Raw genomic sequence first — 10,757 nt, forward strand, 5'->3', positions numbered from 1 at the left:
CAAAGAAATAAGTACATATTATGTAGTTAAAAATGCATGTCTAACGCATATATATATGCGTTGCTTCTGCATTGAGATAGTCTCTTTTTCAAGTAGGCTATTTTAAGTAGGAGTTAAAAAGAAACAGGAGTTCCCTTGGAGGAGTACAACTGGTGGAAAAAGCTTTATTTGGTTGCATTCAATTACTCAGTCATCTGTTTTGGGTGCTTTATTTTTGGTGTTTTTTTCTTGTGTGCTGCAGCTCAGTTAATTGAGGGGAGTGGTTACCTAGCTTCACCTGTGTGGGGTTATCTATATAAAGCCCCAAGTAACTCACAGAGCTTGCTCACTTGAGTTGCTTCTGCATTGAGAGTCTCTTTTTCAAGTAGGCTATTTTAAGTAGGAGTTAAAAAGAAACAGGAGTTGGAAAGAGAAACAGGGGTTCCACAAGGTACTGTATTTATACTGCTTTATATTTTTACTTTTAACTGTTTATTTTGACGGGTGTTCTTGTTTAACTGTTATTTTGTAGGTTCTCATTTATTTTATTTTTTTTCTTATACTTGATTATGAGTATGGTTATGGGAGTTAGCAAGATTGATGATCTGACTCAATGCACATCTTGTTTCATGTATGCATTCCTGGATGAATCCGTCCAGGGTCCATACCTCTGTGGCAGGTGTGAGCAAGTGGCTTCTCTGGAATCTCATATTAGAGATCTGGAGAAGCAAATTGCAACTTTGAGAGAGATAGACAATCTTGAAAGGAGTCTGCTGCTCACTGAGCAGAGTTTAGTGGGTGCAGGTACTGAAGAGGGAGGAGATAAGTCAGCTGGGGAACAGGCATGTAGCTGGGTCACAGTTACACGTGGTGGTAGAGGGGGAGGAAAGAGGAAAGGTTTAGCTAGTCCTGACCTTGTGCAGCCTAACAGATTTGCCCGCTTGAGTGAAGATGTTGGGTGCATCAGTTCAGGAGTAGCTATACTGGAGGAAGCTGTTCCTTCTAACAGCCGAGGGAACAGCCCCTCTAGTATGAGTGGGGTTGAGAGCGTAGGAAAGGCTAGACAGGTTGTGGTGGTAGGGGACTCTATTATTAAGAGAGTAGATAGGGTAATCTGCCGCTCTGATAAGCTCAACCGGACAGTTTGCTGTCTCCCGGGTGCTCGGGTCCGGCATGTTGCTGACAGAGTGGATGGATTATTGGGAGGGGCTGGGGAAGACCCGGCTGTCATGGTCCATATTGGTACCAATGACAAAGTCAGTGGAAAATGGAAGGTCCTAAATAATGATTTCAGGGAATTAGGAGATAAATTGAAGAAAAGGACCTCCAAGGTAGTATTTTCAGAAATATTACCTGTGCCACGCGCAACAGTAGAAAGGCAGCGGGAGATCAGGGAGGTAAATGCGTGGCTAAAGTCATGGTGTAGGAAGGAGGGTTTTGGCTTTCTAGAGCACTGGGCTGATTTTGCGCTTGGGTACAATCTTTATAGCAGTGATGGATTGCACCTAAACGGAATAGGGTCTGTTGTGCTAGGGGAGAGGGTGGCTAGAAGGCTGGAGGAGTTTTTAAACTAGTGGTAGGGGGGGAGGGACACAGAGATCTTGAAAATGGAGATAGTGCAGAAAGGAGTGGGGCTTCAGATCAGAACAAGGGGGGTGGAGATGGGGGGAGGGGCAAGATCAGAACAGAGGTATGTATTAATAAAAATTCTCATAAAATTCAAGAGACTCAGGGTAATATTAAATGTATGCTTGCTAATGCAAGGAGCCTAAATAACAAAATGGGAGAACTAGAGGCAATAGCATACACTAACCAATATGATATAATAGGCATAACAGAAACATGGTGGGATGAGAGCCATGACTGGGCAGTTAACTTAAAAGGTTATACATTATATAGGAAGGACAGAAAAAGCAGGAAGGGAGGAGGAGTATGCTTGTATGTTAGCAACGAGCTAAAGTCAAATATTAAGCATCTTGAAGGCGACAAGGGATTTGTGGAAGCTTTATGGGTAGATATCAACTTGGGGCAAAAAAAAAGGAAAAGAACTACTGGTTGGGATATGTTATAAACCACCTAATGTTAATACTGATGAGGAAGAGCAGCTGTTAGAACAAATTGAGAAAGCTGCACATCTGGGTAACGCGTTAATTATTGGAGATTTTAATTACCCGGACATAAATTGGGATAGAGAGACTAGTAGTTCTGCAAGGGGATCCAGGTTTTTGAACCTGTTAAATGACTCCTTCATGTCACAACTGGTACAAGCACCAACTAGAAAGGATACTTGTTTGGATCTGGTGATAACAAACAATGTTGATCTTGTGTCTAACATTCAAGTGGGGGAGCACTTGGGTAATAGTGATCACAATATGGTCTCTTTTGAAATAAACTCAAAAAAGAAATTGCCCATGGGGAATACTAAAACGTATAATTTTAAGTAGGCCAATTTCAATAAGATAAGAGCAGCTTTACAACTTATTGACTGGCAAAAACTCTTCATGGATAAAAATACTGAGGAAAAATGGAGTATTTTCAAACAAATATTAGCAGGGTACACTTCTCAGTATGTACCACTAGGAAACAAATATAAAAGAAACAAATTGAAACCGATGTGGCTTAGTGGGGTCGTTAAGCAGGAAATTAAAAATAAGAAAATGGCTTTTACAGCATTTAAATCAGACGAATCAGAGGCATCCTATATAAGATAAGGAAGCCAATAAAGCATGCAAAAAAGTGATTAGATGGGCTAAACTAGAAAATGAGAGGGTGATTGCCAAAGAGAGCAAAACTAACCCCAAAAAATTCTTTAAGTACATAAATTCTAAAAAAACGAAGAATGAAAACGTAGGTTCATTAATAACAGAGAGGGGAGTGTTGGTTAAGGAGGACCAGGAAAAAGCAGAAACTTTAAATAAGTATTTTTCCTCAGTATATGTTATGGAGGAACCTATGGCAATGGAGATACATAGGACCACTGAGAAAAATTTTCAGTCAAACTGTGAGTGGATGGCCCAGGACAAGGTGCTGCAGCAACTAAAGAAAATTAATGTTAACAAGGCTCCAGGGCCTGACGGTATTCACCCACGAGTACATAAGGAGCTGTGTCAGGAAATAAGTGAACCTCTGTTTCTAATCTTTCGGGATTCTTTTCTTTCAGGAATTGTACCAGAGGATTGGAGGAAGGCAGATGTGGTTCCTATTTTCAAAAAGGGTTCCAACTCTGTGCCCGGAAATTATAGACCTGTGAGCCTAACTTCCGTTGCTGGGAAAGTATTTGAAGGGCTGTTTAGGGATAATATTCAAGAATTCCTTGGGAAGAATAGTATTATTAGCATAAATCAGCATGGTTTTATGAAACATAGGTCATGTCAAACTAATTTAATTGTATTCTACGAAGAAGTAAGTAGAAGTGTAGATCAGGGTGTTGCAGTGGATGTAATCTACTTGGATTTTGCCAAGGCGTTTGACACGGTTCCACACAATAGGTTAGTATTCAAACTGAAAGAAATTGGCCTAGATGCAAATTCTTGTTCTTGGGTAGAACATTGGCTTAGAGGTAGAGAACAGAGAGTTGTTATAAATGGTAAATTTTCAAGCTGGTCAAAAGTGGTAAGTGGTGTCCCTCAGGGTTCTGTTCTGGGACCAATTTTATTCAACATATTTATAAATGACCTGGCAGGAGGCATTGAAAGTCATGTTTCTGTGTTTGCAGATGACACTAAACTAGGTAAAGTTATACAGGGCGAGCAGGATATTACTGTGCTGCAGAGGGATCTAGATAGACTGGGGGACTGGGCACTCAAATGGCAGATGAAATTCAATGTAGATAAATGTAAAGTTATGCACTTCGGGGTAGGGAATGCACAAGCAACCTACACCCTAAACGGTAGTGAATTAGGGGTAATGACAAATGAGAAGGATTTGGGAATTGTTATAGACAACAAACTAGGCAACAATGTGCAGTGTCAGTCTGCGGTTGCTAAGGCCAGTAAGGTATTGTCGTGTATAAAAAGGGGCATCAAGTCGCGGAATAAAGATATAATTTTGCCTCTGTATAAATCAATGGTAAGGCCGCACCTTGAGTATGCTGTGCAATTTTGGGCACCTTTTCTAAAGAAGGATATCATAGCACTAGAAAGGGTGCAGAGGCGGGCTACAAAATTAATAAAAGGAATGGAGCACTATAGTTATGAAGAAAGGTTAACTAATTTAAATCTGTTTAGTTTAGAAAAACATCGCCTCAGAGGGGATATGATAACGTTATATAAATATATTCGGGGCCAATACAAACCATTGTGTGGAAATCTGTTCATAAACAGGACTATGCATAGGACACGTGGTCATGCATTTAGACTGGAAGAAAGGAGATTTAGACTAAAGCAGAGGAAAGGGTTTTTTACAGTAAGGACAATAAGGATGTGGAATTCTCTGCCTGCAGAGGTAGTTTTATCAGAGTCTGTACAGACGTTTAAACTGCAACTGGATGGATACCTGGAAAAACATAATATTCGGGGATATAATCTTTAATTATGAGGAAACAGCTTATTGATCCAAGGAGAAATCTGACTGCCATTTTGGGGTCAAGAAGGAATTTTTTTCCCTGGTTAGTGCAAAATTGGAAAGAGCGAAGCCGGGGTTTTTTGCCTTCTTTTGGATCAAACAGCAATAAATTAACAGATATAGGAAAGGCTGAACTTGATGGACGCATGTCTTTTTTCAGCCTATGTAACTATGTAACTATGTAACTATATATATCTGTGTGTGTAATGTCATGCGCTTCATACTGTGTCCTGCCTGACTACTCTCTGGATTGTGATTTTGTTGGGATCATCTAAGTCTTGGTTGTCTACTACTAAGGGCTCCTCTCTTGGTAGCGGTAGACTGGGCTGAAGAACTTCCGCGGTGAGTGCCGTCTGTATGGGTGGTTCTGACATCATTGTATACTGTGGTAGACATTGCCGGTGGTACACAGGGCCGGCCCAAGACATTGTGCTGCCTGGGGCGAAGTGTGAAATGCTGCCCCCCCCCGCTCCGGGGAAAAAAGTGCTGCAAAAACCGTCCTACATCCATTATGTTATATCATTATAGTTAGGAAGTGATAATTTACATGCAACTGCAAACTCCATATTTTTATATAGCTTTATTTATATAAATAGTTTAAATAGATTTATTAAATAGCAACAACGATAACAACAATATTGCAATCAACTATATAGCTCCTACAATTTTTTTTAAATATAGCTTCATTTATATAAACAGTTTAAATAGTTTTAATAAATAGCAAAACGGTTTATGATTAACAGACAACATTAACCATCGCAACAATATTGCAATCAACTATACAGCTCCTAAATTTTTTTTAAAATATAGCTGTATTTATATAAACAGTTTAAATAGTTTTAATAAATAGCAAAACGGTTTATCATTAACAGACAACATTAACCATCACAACAATATTGCAATCAACTATATACCAATCAACTCAAATTGGTGCTTTCCGTGCCTTCTTGGCTGCAAATATAGACACTGCTTCCTTCAGGTGTATAGTCTTGGTTAATTCGTGTTCAATTGAAATTGTCGCCAGGCCCACCAACCTTTCTTGCGTCATTGTGGAGCGCAGGTATGTTTTTATTAGCTTCAGCTTTGAGAAGCTTCGCTCTCCACTAGCAACGGTTACAGGAAGTGTTAGCAGTATGCGCAGTGCAATGAAGACATTTGGATAGAGGCCAGTCAAATTGTTTGTGCAGATATACTCCAACACACCCTTGGGAGACAAGTCTGAAGGGATATATTTTGAAATTGCTCTCAGTTCATCATTGAGATCAGTCGAGTCAATATCCCGCATGTTCTCATGGGACAAAACTCTTTCCAATTCTTTACACTGCTGGAGTAGGTCTTCAGGAATTGCTTCTTTGACCTTTGGAATGTTGTAGAGAACCCCAAAGACATTGCTGTGCTCGTGTAGCTGCAAAAAATGTTCTTCCAGTGACTGGATAGCACAGTCTAGAACTTGGTAAAAAAAATTAACTTTCAACTGTTGTTTTGGATCGCTGATGCATTCATCCTCTGCCTCATAATCAAAATGGGTTCTTCTGCGGCGAACCCGAACTTCGGCAAGGGGAAAAGTCGGATCGATGTCAAGTTCTTCTGCCATCTTTTGTGTGCTTTTCAACACATTTTCATATTCCTCATCTGATCGATAAGTCTGTAGAAAAGCCTTTGTCATGTCAAGTTGTTGAACTGCCGCAGAAATATCAACATCAATCTGTTGCAGTCTTTTGTTTACGATGTTTACATGGAAGAGTACATCATGCCACAACACTAGACCACACAGAAATTTAAAATTGTATATATTCCTTGTGATTCCTCTCCCTTCTGCTAGTGTTTTGCCACGAGCTGCTCCTGTTAAACCAGCATCCTCCATAACTGCAGTTAGGGCATCATAAATTTTCCAAATCTGGTTTCGGATTGCCTTTACTGCTTCCACGCGACTCTCCCATCGTGTGGTACTCAGTGGTTTCACTGTAATATGTGAATGTCCAAGATGTTGTTTGAGGATTTGCCAACGGTGGGTAGATGCAGAGAAGAATACATACACACTTTGTATCACATTAAAGAACTCTGAAGCTTCGGGACATGCAGAGGCAGCATCGCTGATTACCAAGTTCAATGAATGGGAACTGCGAGGGACAAAAAAGGCTCTGGGATTTAACACCCACACTCGTGTTTGTACACCACTGTTTTTTCCCTTCACGTTGGCTCCATTGTCATATCCCTGTCCTCTCATATCCTTAAGGTCAACTCCCATTTCTTTCAGCTTCTCAAGAAGTATGTTTGTCATGCCAGATCCTGTTGTATCATCTATATCGATGAACCCCAAAAAATGTTCTCTGACATTTACACCTGAGTCTGAGCCATTACAAAACGGACCATTAAAGTCATTTGTTCAGAATGGCTTATATCAGGTGTACAGTCCAGAATTACAGAGTTATATTTTGCAGCATTCAGGTTTGCCAGAATTGTCTCTTTGATTTGCCCTGCCAGTAACTGGATGATTTAGTTTTGAACAGTCTTCCCAAGATAGTTAATGTGGGTTTCTTTACTGGTTACTCTTCTGAGATGTTCCTTTAGGACTGGGTCAAACTCTTCCATCAACTCCACAATTTTAAGAAAATTACCATTGTTTGGCACAAACAGCTTATCTGATGTACCACGCAGTGCTAGGTTTTGAGTAGCAAGGACTCTTAACAATGGCAATGAGCCTTTTTAGAACATTTTTCCAGTGATAAGTTTCAGAATCAATCTTATCGTTGTGTTTTGCATCTATGGTTGTCTTCAACCTAAGTCTTGTACGCAGTTCGAACCAGCTATGGAATGCTCTCTGGTGAGATGGTGTCTTCTCATGACATGCCAAATTCCTGCTAAGGTGTTTCCAGTCATTTGTTCCTCTAGAACTTAAAGCAGATGCAATGAGGTCTGTTTGGAAGACTTTGCAACAATAACAATACACAGCATTCTTACTCTTTGAGTACATAAGCCACGACCTCTCCACTTTCTCCATATTGGGTAGATTACGCCAATAATCCGATGAAAGCTTTGATTTCCTTCAGATTTGTCCTTTGGAAAGCTGAAACTTTTCAGCTGGTGTGGACCGTATATGCTCATATTTGGCCAGAGCCCTGGGTCTTCAAGAAATAGAGGACTGAACTGAGCATCACCAGGAACCAGCTCATCCACCGTGCTCACATCTGTTGGGCTTTCCTCTTCGCAAATATGTAGAGCTTCTTCAGTTTGTGATGCTGATGTGGATGCTGTAGCAGTTATCTCCTCAGTTGGAAACTCTTGTTCCATAGGAGCTTTGTCTTGACTCCCTGGATTAATAAATTTCAGCATGGCTCCTTTCTGCTTAGATAAAAAAGCCTTCTTCGCCACTCTAATCTTTGCATATTGTGCACCAGAAAGACGTATGCGTTTCTTTCCGCCAGACATGGCTGTTGGCAAAAGGTGACACAAATGTAAAGACTTTAGCGTTGCGTATCAAGAAGACACAATCACAAAAAAATTTAACTACATAATGAGTACCTATCTCTTTGAAGAAAAGAAAATGATTGAAATATGACTTCAAAATGACAACTGAACTGTGCAGTTTCTTTAATATTAGCCCCTGCTGTTAATATATATATATAAATATTAGCCCCTACTGTCAATATGTATAAATATAAGATCCTACTGTCAATATATATACCGTATTTGCTTGATTATAAGACAAGGTTTTTTCAGAGCAAATGCTCTGAAAATTACCCCCTCGTCTTATAATCGATGTTGCCTTCTAATCAGACCTCAAATGAGGTCTGACTATGAGACTAAGATCCACATCCCCGCAGAGCATTTCTGAAGGCAGAGTTGTATATAGAAGGTTAAAAAGCATTTCTGAAGGCAGGGTGGCATATAGGGGGTTAAAAGGCATACTCCTCCACATGGGGCGTAAATTCATAATGAGGAAAACAAAACAAAGACAGTGTAATATAGTAAGGAGCAATATGTGGTATATAGTCCCCTCTATAATGAAATCAGCAATTGTGTTTCACAAACTCCAAAGAACCAATTTAAGTTTCCTTTTACATAATATATTCAGATTGAAATAGAGTAAATAACACAATACCTTCACTTTTCCTCACACTGATGTCTGGAGTTTTGTCCTTTGAAGTGACTAGAAATTCAGGAAGGCGTTTTTTCTCTGGATACATAAAAATTACAAAGTTCTATTTATCCCTACAGTAAGTAAAGTGCCAGGAAACAGATAACCAAATACACACCAGGACAGGCTCTGACACCCAAACACACACCAGGACAGGCTCAGCCACATCAGGACGGGATAAGCTACTAAGAGCATAAAAAATGCTTTCCACATTGCTGCTTATTGTGTGTATCTGACTGTGCCCCCTGCCAGGCCCCTTTGTGCATTGATTTATTTGATGCCCCCCTTGTGTTTTGATCCCCCCCATTTGTACTGGTTAATTATAATGCCCCCTATACCCATGTGTATCACCCCCCCCTTTGTGTATAGATCGTCCTAACCACCCTGTTGTGTACTTATGTCCCCACTCCCCAGCCACCCTCTAGGGGCATGAATATGTCCTTTAAAATTATGTCCTTCCCACCCTTTAAAATTAGGCCTTTCTTTAGAGGGCCAGACAGATAACCACACGCCCTATTAGCTGTAGTTACCTCACAAACAGAAGGCACAGCCGGTGTATGTTAACATTAAACCTGCTCCAAGGCCAAGAACGTAGATTGTTCAATCATTAAACTTATTGATAACTGCCCTCTACTTCAATGTGTAGTTTGCTCCAATTAGCATTCACAATAATACTGGATTTTACAGTATTTACAATGTCCCTCAGGAAAAGACATATCTATATCTTTTTAATCTATTACCTTGTATAAGTTCACCTGTCTGTTTTTGTATTCCAGTTAACCATTGGTATAAAGTGTTTCCTCTATGTTCTTTAGGATGTGACATAAACTATCACCATCATATATAACCAGGTTCTACATATGTATTACAAAAAATCCAATACATATTTGGAGGAAAAAACAGTGATTTCAGAGGTTCATGATAACCTCCATAAACAGGCTTAACACTTGAGCTGACAGCTCACTTCTCCTGTGCTGAGGTATTGAGGTCATACATTTGTGCTGTTTTGAGCAGTTGCTGTTTGCTTTGTACCACCTACCAGTCCACCCATTTTGGTTCCCATTTCATATTAAATAGAATATCGCCAATATGGAAGAACAGAAGGGGACTGAACATCACCTGCACACATTTCAGACATGGTGCACTGTAGGCCTGCAAATATGTTTCAATAATATTCAACAACTGATAATGTCCCCACTCCCCAGCAACCCTCTAGGGGCATGAATATGTCTCTCCATGACTCCATCCGTCCGTCTATCACCTCCAATTTTTTTTTTAAATACTTACTTTTTCTTCTTCCACTGACGTGCTCTTCTCCCTCGAGATCTTCTCCTTGTCACGCGGTGACGGGCAACTGCTCTGCGTGAGCCTGCCCCCTTGAGCGTCACGGCGCATCTTCAAGGGGGTGGAACGAAGAGCCGAACCGATCGGCACGCAGGCAAGCTTTTCAATAATTAAACGGCGGCGGTTTTACATCTGTGTTAAAACCGGCGGCGGTAGCGGCATCGGATGACAAAAAAAGCGGCACTTGGGGAGGCAAAGTGCCGCCCCTTCAAAAGTGCCACCTGGGGCAATTGCCCCAGTCTGCTCCATTGTAGGGCCGGCCCTGGTGGTACAGGATAACCGCTTTCATTATATACTGAGGCACGCACTGATGGTGGTACAGCATAACACCTATCATAATATACTGGGGCAGACATTGACGGTGGTACAGCCTAACTGTTATTTACTGAGGCAGACATTGACGGTGGTACAGCATAACTGTTATCATTATATACTGAGGCAGACAGTGATGGGGGTACAGCATTACACCTATCACTGTATACTGAGGCAGACATTGACAGTGGTAAAACATAACTGTTATCATTATATACTGAGGCAAACATTGACGGGGTACAGGATAACTGCTATCATTATATACTGTGGCATGCAGTGACGGTGGTTCAGCATAATCCACATCACTATACATTGAGCCAGACATTGACAATAATGCAGTATAACCCCTAAGACTATATACTAAGCCAAACATTGATGTGGTGTAGGCCTACCACTTCAGTGTCTGGCTTAGTATAATAGG

This window comes from Spea bombifrons, chromosome 10 (assembly GCF_027358695.1).
Source record: "Spea bombifrons isolate aSpeBom1 chromosome 10, aSpeBom1.2.pri, whole genome shotgun sequence".
NCBI lineage: Eukaryota > Metazoa > Chordata > Amphibia > Anura > Pelobatidae > Spea > Spea bombifrons.